General features: G+C 39.1%; 1 long non-coding RNA gene across 1 annotated transcript in view; it reads right to left on the bottom strand.

The window, feature by feature from the left end:
- LOC139702311 (uncharacterized) overlaps positions 1–12,641 on the bottom strand; it is a 56,692-nt gene that overhangs the window by 42,679 nt on the left and 1,372 nt on the right. The window lies entirely within an intron of this gene.

Below are 12,641 nucleotides of genomic sequence, written 5' to 3'. Positions count from 1 at the left end.
GCAAAGTCAAGCAGTTGTAGGCTGAGCGCTCACCCGAGGGTCTCCCGGGAAGAAGGTGGAAATGTTTCCCCAGCAGAGAAGCGGGTCGGGGAGTGGGGTCCAAGTACCCCAGGCAGCAGGGTTTCTGAGCTGCACTGGTGCTTAGTGATGGAGCCATCGCACTGGCCTTCCTTCACCAAGTCATGGGAAGAAGGAGGCTGGTGCAGAAGCCAGAGAAGGAAGGACGCAGCACCTTGTAAATTCCAGTCACCCATCCCAACCCCTACTTGCAAATCTACCCGAGCCTGCTGTACCAGACCAGTCTGAAGCCCACCCACTGTGGTCAGAGGAGGGGAGGCTGGGCGAGAGTGACCCTATACCACCCTGTCCTCCACAAAGCAGTAGGCAGATTAGTCCCAGATGCCCTTAAGTCTAAATGCAATTGGAGCCCAGGCGGATCCTCGCCTTGTTCTCGGGGCGCCCCCGATGGCTGATCTGGTCTCTGCAGAAAAACTGAGTTTATTGAATCAAATGTATGAAATATGATATGTCAAGAGCATTGTAATGTTTTGAACAATAATAATAAAAAAAGAAAAACTGAGTTTATCAGTGCTCTCCCAGAATCCAGAGGGCTGACAGCCCAGATACCAAGCCCTTCCCTGTGGTACCCCATGGGAGGTGAGGGCCGGATGGAGAAAGCAAATAAATCTGTACAAAGTTATCTAACACCATAAGCCTCCACCAACTGTGAACAGTCAGTGGAGAACCACGCCAGAAGTAAGGACCATCAAACATTCTGGAAAAATGTAAAAGGAAGAACGATCGCTCAAAAACAACCTCCAGGGAAATTTATGCAAGATATGCAAATTAATATCCTCATTAATATTAATGGAGCACCTTACATTAATAAAATACAACTTAGGACACAAAATATGGTACATCCATGTAATAGAGTACTATTTAGCATGAAAATGAATGAGAGTCTAACATGTTACAACACTGATGAACCCTGATAACATTATGCTAAGTGAAATAAGCCAGACACAGAATAGTGCATGATTCTAGTTATATGAGGAACTTAGAGTAGGCAAACATATAGTGAAGAAAGTGGCATAAAAGTTACCAGGCTGGAGAGTTGGGGGGATGCTGAAGTTATTGTTTAATGATATGGAGATTTTCTTGGGGATGATGAAAAAGTTTCAGGTATAGATAGTGGGGATGATTACACAAAATTGTGACTTAATGCCATTGAATTGTACACTGAAAAATGGTTAAATGGGAGCTGGGGTTGTGGCTCAGTGGTAGAGCACTCACCTAGCACATGCGAAGTGCTGGGTTTGATCCTCAGCACCACATAAAAATGTCCATTTACAACTAAAAAACATTTTAAATGGTTAAATGGTAGATTTTATGTGTATTTTGCCACAGCCCTCTCCCCCCCAAAAAAGGAGCAAAGAACAAGAAAGAATTCTTGGGAATTCAGAACCTAATGATAAAAAGGGAAGAAAAGAAAGAAAGACTATAGAGAAAAACTAAATAGAAGCAGAGAATAATGAAATGGAATCTACTCTAAATACATCATGATTTAGAACACCAGCCTAGGAGTCAGCACCCAGTGACTCGGGGGGATCCCAAGTTTGAGGCCAGCCTGGGCAACTTAAGGAGATCCTTGGCACCTTAGCAAGAACTTGCCTCAGAATAAAAAATAAAAGGAACGGGGGATTTGGTTCAGTGCTAAAGTGCCCAGGGGGTTCAATCCTCAGTACCAAACCAACCAACCAACCAGCAAAGAACTCTCAGAAAAATTTGAGGACCCTATTTTGATTTATAATTATTTCCATCTTTAGTAAGTCTTATTTCCAAACCATCTGTGGCACCAGTATGATAAATCAGGCATCAACTCAAAAGCACAGTGTTTATTGCAGAATGTAAAGAAAACATCCCTTTCAGTTCTCCTCAGGGATGAAGGGCAATGATGGAGCCCCTAACAGAAGGGCAAGATGGGGAAATGCCAGCTGAGAGGAAGAGTTGAATTCTGCCTCTTCAGGGAGCAAAGCCCAACCCCTCAGGTCCTGGAGGCCATAGAAAGGGAGTGTTATGGTTTAGATTTTTCAACCCAATGGCCATGGGTTGAAGACTTAGTCAGCAGCCTATTGTGCCATTGGGAGGTGGTGGCAACTTTAGAAGGCGATGCCTAGTGGGAGGAAGTTAGGTCATTGGGGACAGGCCCTTACCCAGCTCCTTCTTGTCTCACTTTGTTTGCTTTCTCGTTGCAGCCTTCCCTGCCACACGCTCCTGGGTCATGATGTGCTGCCTTACCACAGGGCTAACCATGTTCTGAAACCTCAACCATAGGTCAAAGTAAATCTTTCCTTCTTTAAGTTGATTTTCTCAAATATTTTGTCACATCAAGAGAAAGCTGATAAACTCAGGGGAAAAGAAAGAAGCAGGTCAGAGAGATCAGGCCCATATGTTATGTTCCCTTCTTGGTTTGGAATTGGGAACTCCTGATATGGTGAAACCGTCAAGTGGGTATGTGGGAGCTCATGGATATAGGCTAAGGGAAGTTTCAAACCAGGAGAGCATCAAAGAGAGCATCTAATCTGGAGGAGGTTCAATCCCCAGTACTCCATTAAATATCAAGTTAATATATTTTCTTCTGCTTGTCACTATGAGAAAGTAAGGAAGAAAAGATCAGTTGTAGGGATAAGGAGTCTTCATTGTCTGTCCATCTGAGTGTGCTGGCTAAATCTTTTTTGTTGTAGCTAAATGTTTGAAAAACTTAATGCAACTTTTCAGTGGCTTGGGAGGCCCAGGCAGGAGGATTGCAAGTTCAAAGCCAGCCTCAGCAACTGAGACAAGACGCTAAGCAACTTAGAGACCCTGTATCAAATAAAAAATAAAAAGGGCTGGGGATGTAGTTCAGTGGTAAAGATCCTGGGTTCAATCCCCAGTACTCCAAAACTAACAAAACAAAACAATAACTTGCAGAGTGCCCCTCTTCTCTCTTTCCCTCCCTCCTTCTTCTAATTTGAGCTCCTTTGCAGCACAGCAACCTCAGGGTCTTCAGACTGCTTTGCATGGTGGCATTTATGACTTAGCCTAAAAATTCACATGACATCACATTTGCCATTACTACAAGGCCTGCCTAGATTCAAAGGAATGGGACATAGATATTGCTTCCCAAGGAAGAGTGCCAAAGTCACATTGTGGGACATATGTGTGACATGAGGGATAGTGTTGTGGCCAGCTTTAGAAAATACAATCTGCCACAGCCTGCACTCTGATCACAACGATTCACATTCCTCCCACAAGAAAATACAAGTCTCAGCCTATTATGGCATCAACTCAAAGTCTAGGATTTCAGCAACCAAATCAGGTCCAGATGCAGATGAGGCTTCACAGATGTGGTTCGTCCTGAATTAAGTATGAAGTCACCCCAGCCCTGTGGTCTGGACAAAAGCTCCCCCTGCAAGGTAGCCTGGTAATATTCTGCCAGCACTTTCTGAACACCTTCTGCATACCTGGCTATGGAAAACCTGGACCAATAAGAAAGGCCCAGAATCTGCCTACACAAGCTTTTGGTGGAGATTTTTCCTCCATGGCTGCCACTGTATGAGCTGGTTCCTCTACTTGGATGCCATCTCTAATTGTGGAACTTCCTTCAGGTTCATTAACTTTAGAGCATCCAATTCTCAAATCTCATAGTGACATTTCATGCTGAATTCAGGTTTTTGGATACTAGCTGATAAAACGTTCCCACAGTGGTTCTGTCAACCAACGTCATTTTCCATTTTGGAAAGTATGTAGCAGTGCCTGTTTTGCTGTTATTCAAAAATAATTATCTTATGGGAAATGGGAATACTGAGAGCAAAATTCTCCTAAACGTTATATAATTGAGACAAAGATTAAAAATGTTTCCCAATAGCAGGGTGTTTGCTAGATTAAGCTGGGGGATCCTGTAGACTGTGTGTTCAGTTGTCAAGAAAGTGAACAAAATACACAAAATTCTGGAAATGCAACATTGAAGACTGAGTCTCAAATGTGCTACATTGGGGCTGGGGATATAGCTTAGTTGATAAGATGCTTGCTTTGCACGCACAAGGCCCCAGGTTCAATCCCCAGTACCATACACACACAAAAAAAATAATGTGCCCCATTACTGGGGACTTGATGTCAGATTATTTGGTATATTGACATTTTTTAGGATGAGAACCTTCCTGATGGCCTGTAAGTCCAACTTTGTCACTTTAGATTTGAGTTCATATTTTCAGGTGTGACATGCAGCACAAACTAAAGAAAGACCTGCATTTAATTTTCTATGACTTCTATAACAAATTGCTATAAATTTGGTGGCTTAAAACAACACAGCTTATTCTCTTACAGTTCTGGAAGCCAAAGGTCCAAAAGGTGCGCTTTCTGGAAGCTCTACAGGGAATGCATTGGCTGGCCTTTTCCAGCTCTTAGAGCTGTGTTCCTTGTATTCCTTAGCTTGCAGTCTTTCTCTAGCAGCTGAGTATTTTGTTTCCATGTCATATGGCCTTCTTCTCCTGTGTCAGCCCTCCCTTTGCCTCCTTCTTATAAGGACACTTGTGATTACATTTAGGACCCACTCAGGTAATCTGGGATAATCTCCCTATCTCAAGATCCTTCAACTTTCTCATCACATAGCTATATTCCATGCTTTATAAGCATTCAAGTGGAGAAATGCTATTTAAGAAATGAAGTAAGAACTGATGTGATTCTGCAATCTGTATACGGGGTAAAAATGGGAGTTCATAACCCACTTGAATCAAAGTGTGAAATATGATATATCAAGAACTGTGTAATGTTTTGAACAACCAACAATAAAAATTTTAAAAAAAATAACAACAGTAGTAATAAAAACTTCTCAACAAAGAAAAAAAAAAAAGAAATGAAGTAAGGGCCTGGGGTTGTGGCTCAGTGGTAGAGTGCTCGCCTAGCACACACGAGGCACTGGGTTCAAACCTCAGCACCACATGAAAATGAATAAAGATATTGTGTCCATCTACAACTAAAAAATACATAAATAAAAAAAAGAAATGAAGTAAATCTATAGCTAAAAACACAGGCAATGTCCAAAACATACTGTAAAATGAAAAATACAAATTAACAATCAATAGCTAGTTAGAAAATATAACAGAAAAAAGAACCTATGAGAGCACTATAAAAGATAAAATACCTTCTAATAACAAGGAACTTAAACCAATTTAAAGAAACATTTGAAACATTGCAGAAGGATATAAAAATAGGTAAATAAATGAAAAGCATATGTCATATACCTGCATAGAAAGATTTATTATCATAAAAAATTTTCCATTAATTTTTAAATTTAGGGGCTGTGGCTGTGGCTCAGTGGCAGAACACTTGCCTAGCATGTGTGAGGCACTGGGTTTGATCCTTAGCACTGCATATGAAAATAAGCACATAAAATAAAGGTATGTTGTTCATCTACAACTATAAAAATTTTTAAATTTAAATTTAACATAATAACAAATTACTAGTGATATTTTTTTAAAAAACTAGGGAAATTGATCATAAAGATGATGCAAAAAAAAAATTTAAGACACAAGGGGCTAGCGATGTAGCTCAGTGGTAGAGCACTTTCCTAGCATGTCTGAGGTTTTACATTCAATCCCCAGTACCACCAAAACAAGGAAAAAGTTAACACACAAGAATAACAAGAAAGGGGCTGTGGTTGTGGTTCAGTGGTAGAGCACTTGCCTAGCATGTGTGAGGCACTGGGTTTGATTCTCAGCACCACATATAAAATAAAATAAAGGTCCATGAACAACTAAAAACAATTTTTTTTTTAAATTTTAAAAAAAGAATAGCAAGAAAGATCTGGGAAGGAGGAGCAAGGAGACAATGAGGTGGGCAGGGGCTAATTCTCTTTGTTAACTAAAAATAGTTAATTCAATGAACAATTGTAGGATAACTGGAAGCCAGCCAGAAGTAAACAAAGTTGAGTTCATACCTGAGGTCTCACTTCAGGATAAATTCCAAAGGGCTCATGACTTAAGTATAGGCGAAAGAAACTAGAAGTCCTTGAAGGAAACATTCAGGATGAATTGGTTTATAACCTCAAATTTTTTAATGTCTTAAAATACAAAAAGGCAATTAAGAATTTTAAAAGACTGCATTTAAAAACAAGCTTGGAAAAACATATCCACATTTTAAACAAACAATATATACAAACTAGAAAAAAAATTGTTGATCAGGGCTAGAGATATAGCTCAGTTGGTAGAGTGCCTGCCTTGCATGCATAAGGCCCTGGGTTGGATCCCAAGCACCACCCAAAAAAAAAAAAAAAAAAGTGGGGATCATACCAGCAAGTGTGTATTCTCTGACCATATAAAGAGTTCTAAAAGAGAACTAGGGATATAATATAACTCAGTTGGCAGAACACTCACATAGCCTGTGCAAAGCCCTGAATTAAATTCTCAGTGTCCCCCCCCCACAAAAAAAAAACCTTTAAAAATAAGACCAAGAACCCAAAGAAAAAGTGAGCAAAAGGTATAAATAGGCTCTTCTCAGAACATGATATGTGAATAGACTGCAAACATGAAAACATGTTCAGACTCGTTCATGAAAAAAAAATGCAAGAGTAAAAAAACTCAAGAGTATGATAATGATAACTAGCGTTTTGGATATGTTTTCCCCCACCCCCCAGATATCAGATTGAAAAAAAATGTAAAATGCACTGTGTATCCAGTCTGTGGCCAAAGTAATACTTTGGGGTATATATTGTTATAATCCCTACTGGGGACAACTTAACTTTATTTCTGCAAATTACAGTATATTTACCCTGGCACTTTGCCTTACAAATGTATGGCGTGCATGCAAAATGACGTTTCTACAAAGTTATTTACTGGAGCAGTATTGCTAATAACAAAGATTAATTGGTTAATCATGTTATAGTGTTTCTATTCAATGGAATACTATGCACATATGATCAGCTCTCTATGAAACAAGAAGCAAAACCGCCAAGGTATTGGTAAAATAAAATAGCAAGGTACAGAATGATGTTACCTTTAATGTAAAAAGGGAACTATAAAAAATGCACCCTCATTTTCTTGTGCATCCAGTAGGACCTCCAAAAGATACACAGAAGCTAATTTAGGTGGTTTCCTCACAGGGGAACTGAGATAAGAGGGAGGGGGGAAATTTTCACTATATTTTTTTTATTTTCGTAAAACAAATATAAAACATTTTTAAGGAAGGAAACAAATTGTAAAACAGTACATATAGTGAGGTATTTTCTCATGTATGCATTTTATTTTATTTTTGATTCAAGATCTCCCCATTATTATTCAGGCTACCCTCAGGCTTCTGGGTTTAAGTGATCCTCCTGCCTTAGCCTCCCAAGTAGCTGGGACTACATAGCCTATCACCATTCCAGGCTTCATATGTACCTTCAAAAAAGCTGCTAATGATGGTGACCTTTAAGGGTCTTTCTTTTTTTCTTTTTATTTTTTTTACTTACAAATTTTGTATGTTTTAGTACAAGATATAGTTGTTTCTATAATCATAAATGAAAACAACTTTAAATTATTTATTTATTTATAGTGCTGGGGTTTAAACCCAGGGCCTTGGACATGCTGGGCATTTTTAATTTAATGGAGAAATGATATATTTATATCTTTCCTCCTCAATATTCTTTCTTTAAAACATATTTTTAGTTGTAGATAGACACGATACCTTTATTTTTATTTATTTATTTTTATGTGGTGCTAAGGATCAAACCCAGTGCCTCAAACATGCTAGGCGAGCGCATTACCACTGAGCTACAACCACAGCCTCCTTCCTCATCATTCAGCAATTACCAACTGCACTTTAGTAGAATCCTGGCTTTCACCCAATATTTTTGCTTCAGTACCCCTTTCTAACTTAACTTGAATCATATTTATTTATTTGTTTGTTTTAGAATCGACCCTCCCTGTCCCCACTCTTCAGGAATTGTATGCTACTCTTGAGATTCAGGGCAAACTGGTTTCTTCCAAACGTTGTTTCACCTCATTAAACTTAAAAAATAACTTTTTCCTTATATGTTGCTGCACTGATTTTACAAACTGAAACTTCTTACTCCTTCTGTCAACTCCTCCAAATTTCATGATTTTTCTTGAGCCAGGGGAGAGACTGAGAATCCCAGAGAGACAGACATTTTCTTTTTGCATCTAAAGAAAGAGAGAAAACAGGAGCTTCCTGAGTAGGAAACTCTGCTGGAGCTAAGGTTATTTATAGAAGTTGGATTTAAATATAATTCTGCCCTCTGGTAACTCTGGTGACTGCTACTTTAAGATTTGGTGCCGCCCTTTATGTAAGAGGGCTTGTTTTGTTTCAGTACATTACAGATGGAATACAAATTAGCAGGCAGCGGACAAGAAGTATGCAAGCTCTGATAAGCAACCCTGGAAGGGAGGGGCCGCATAGTATGTGGAAGCTGTCAGTGTAACCTTGGCCTGAGGACCAGGATTTGACAGATTGTACTTCTCGAATATTATATAAAATAGTGCAGCCATTGTAGAAAGCCATAGGTCAGCTCTTCAAACAATTAAATATAGAATTATTGGGCTATGGATGTAGTTCAAGTGGTAGGGTGCTTGTCCAGCATGACCATGGTTTGAATCATAGTTTGATCCTCAGCACTGCAAGGAAAAAAAAAATCATATGATTTGGCAATTCTGCTTCTGGGTATTTATGCGCCAAAGAACAAAAAGGAGAGACTCAGAGATCTGTTGGTTCATAGCACTATTAGTCACAATAGCCAAAGGTGGAAGTAACCCCAGTGGTGGATGAATGGATGAATAAAGTGTGATATACATACAAAATGGAATATTATTCAGCTTTGAAAAGCAATGAAACTCTGACACATTACAATGTGGTATGAACCTTGAAAACATTATGCCAAGTGAAATAAACCAGATAGCAAAGGAAAATATTGTCTGATTTTACTTACACAAAATATCTAAAATAGTCAAATTCATAAAGACATAAGAGTGGTGGCCACCAGTGTGTGAGGAGAGGGGAAAGCAGGGAGTTAATGTTTCATGGTTGCAGAACTGCAGATGGGGAAAATGAAAAAGTTCTGGAGACAGATGGTGGTTCTGGGGGCACAAAAAAGTGAATGTACTGAATGCCACAGAACTGGACACTTAAAAATAGTAATGATGGCACATTTCATGTTAAATATATTTTACTATAAAAATGTCTAAAAATCTGCTCTTCATCCTTATCTACATTATCTCTCAGTGCATACACTCTAGAGGAAAATTGGTTGATTACTGATTTAGCCAAATCAGCGTCTGAGCCTCATTCTCATCTGAGAAATGGAAGATCTGGTGGAATTTTCATGATTCTAAGAGGCATTGCAGGAGAGGGAAGATGTGGGGAAATAATCCTATGGAAGGTAAAAATCACAGAACTCTATAAATGAACATTGGCTCCATTACAATTTAGACATTTACTTTTTATTTTAAAATAATTAAAAATTTTTAGACAGGCATGGTGGCTAATCCCAGCAGCTCAGAGGGCTGAGGCAGGAGGATTTCAAGTTCAAAGCCAGCCTCAGCAACTGTAGTAAGGCCTAAGCAACTTAATAATAAACTGTTTCAAAATAAAAAATAAAAAGGGATTGGGGATATAGCTCAGTGGTTAAGCACTCCTGGGTTCAATCCCTGGTCAAAATAAATATTAAAAATTTAAATGATAAAATATATTTAATATACAGAAAATCCTCAATTATAGCAAATATTTATTTGTCTATCAAAACTTAACATATTTTCATGCTTTATCATACACACTATATATTTTATCTTTTGATCTTGATTATTATCTTTAAATGTCTTTTTTAAATTTTTTAGTTATACACAGACACAATCTCTTTATTTTGTTTATTTATTTTTATGTGGTGCTGAGGATCAAACCCAGTGATTCACATGTGAGAGAAAAGGGCTCTGCCACTGAGTCACAACCCCAGCCCAGATCTTGCTAATTATCTTTGATCCTCATTAGAACAGAGATTTTTAACTCTTTATTTCATGGCTGTATGCCTATAGCCTAGAACATCACCTGTCACAAATGAGAAATTTAATACATTTTTAATACCTTTATTTGATTTATTTATTTTTGAGTGGTGCTGAGGATTGAACCCAGTACTATGTGTCCTAGGCAAACGCTCTACAACTGAGCTACAATCTCAGCTCTCAATACATTTTTTAAATGAATAAATTAATGATTCCTTGAACAATTCTTCTCATATGCAAATGTTAGTTTCTCCTGGGTGGATTCCTACAAATGGGGTTGCTTCTCCTCTGCTAAGTATTGCCAAACTGCCCACCAATTTACATTATCACCACTAATATCTAAGAGTTTGTGTTTCCACAGTTTGATATTATCACACTGCCTTGTTCTTGCCAATTTGATGGGTGTGAATGTTATTTCGTTGTTTTGTTGTTTTATTTTGCATCTCCTTGCTTAATAGCGAGGCCTAGCGTTTTCCTTTGGATTTTTCTTTGATCTGCTACTCGTATCCTTGCCCATTTTTATACGGAGCTGTTTATCTTTTATAGAGGTGTAAATGCAGGTAGATATAGATAGTTATAGGTTCAGATAAGCAGAGAGTGCTTATACCAATCCATGGTTAGAGTTTTGCAAATTTTTTTTCTGGTCTAGCTTATAGATGGACACAATACCTTTATTTTATTTATTTATTTATTTATTTATTTATTTTTATGTGGTGCTGAGGATCGAAACCAGGGCCTTGCACATGCTAGGTGAGTGCTCTACTGCTGAGCCATCACCCCGGCCCTAAAAAAAAATTTTTTTTTTTAAAAATATTTTTGCAGTACTCAGGATTTAATTCACAGCCTAAGGGCATCCTAGGAAAGAGCTCTGCTTCTAAACTACATCCCCAGGTCTTTTTGTTTTTATTTTGAGACAAGGTCTGGCAAATCAAGCCCAGGCTGGCCCTTGAATTTGTATTCTTCCTGCCTCAGCTTCCCAAGTACCTGGGATTACAGGCAGGCACCACTGCACCTGGCTTGGGACATTTTAAATTTTAATGTTTTAAAATGTATTAATCTTTCCTTTTATGGCATGTACTTTATGTGTCTTAAGAACTCCTTTCCTAACCTGAGTTGATAGAAACATCTTCTTTTAAAATTTTCTTTATGTGTGTGTGTGTGTGTGTGTGTGTGTGTGTTTGTACACCGGGGATTGAACTCAGGGGCACTCAACAACTGAACCACATCCCCAGCCCTATTTTTTATTTTATTTAGAGACAGGGTCTCACTGAGTTGCTTAGTACCTTTCTTTTGCTGAGGGTGGCTTTGAATTCACAATCCTCCTGCCTCAGCCTCCCAAGCCACAGGGATTACAGGCATGTGCCACAGCGCCCAGCTAAAAATTTTTTATCAACTTTTTATTGCAAAAGAACTGCAAATTTACAAAGTGTTACTGGATGTGGTGGCACATACCAATAATCTCAGCAACTCCAGAGGCTGAGGCAGGAGGATTGCAAGTTCAAGGCCAGTTTCAGCAATTTAGAGAGGCCTTAAGCAACTTAGAGATTCATCTATTAACATTTTACTGTATTTGTTTATAAATATATAGCCTATACAACATATTATATATCATATGTAATATTCCTCTGAACTATTTGAGGGTAAGTTACATACATTATGATGGTTTATCCCTAAATTCTTCAGTGTGTATTGTCCAAGAACAGGGATATTCTCTAACATAACTACTGTAGTTATTAACTTCATAAATTTACATTGATAAGTTTTAGGAAATTTCCAATCCATATTCCAATTATATCAGTTGTCTTTTTCTCTTACTACAGTATTTTTATAAGTATAAGTTTAAAGTGTTTCCCTACAGATTGCTTATGAGTTGGAAGGGTGTGGACAGGCAGTGGAGAATGGGGACAACGGAGAAATGGGCCAACACTTTGTCCAGGTGATAAGAATGAATCAATAAGGTACATATGGACATCAACTGCCTATAGACGTTACACTCTGAGAGAGGGACACACACAAAAGAGCTGTAATTATACAATGATTGCTCTTGTCCAACTCATAAGCCAATCTGTAGGGAAACAACCAGACAAATATTCTGCCCTTCCTCAACATTTTCACCTAGTTTTAGCACCCACGGATGATTCTTACCAGACCCAATCTTTGCCAAGATGATCGAAAAAATGAATCACTTAAGAACTTTTGGTTTCACATGGAACTGATTTTGTGTGTGGTGTGAGATAGGGATCTAATTCTACCCCCAACCCCGACCCCTGCCAATATGACTAACACTAATCAACTTCAGGTTGCCTGGAAGCCAGACAGATCCCATACCAAAGGGGTGCAGTAGGTGCTCCCATCCTCCACTAGTCAGCGCCTCCTTGACTGATTAAAGGCCCCTAATCAGCTTGGGGAGATTAGGGGCTCTGGCCGGCTGTTCCCACACCCCCACCCTGGGATGGGATGGCAGGGGAGAGAGAAGGGGGATCGACCCTGTGACCCCTCACCCGGGCCCTGGGCCCGAGCCCCGGACTTTCCGGTGAGTGGCAAATGCCCCTAGACACCTACTCCTCAGGACTGAGGGCGTGGGCGTGTCCCCATCGACCCCCGACAGCCCTGATG

This window comes from Marmota flaviventris, chromosome 17 (assembly GCF_047511675.1).
Source record: "Marmota flaviventris isolate mMarFla1 chromosome 17, mMarFla1.hap1, whole genome shotgun sequence".
Lineage (NCBI taxonomy): Eukaryota > Metazoa > Chordata > Mammalia > Rodentia > Sciuridae > Marmota > Marmota flaviventris.
This window is presented reverse-complemented; position numbering and strand designations above follow the sequence as displayed.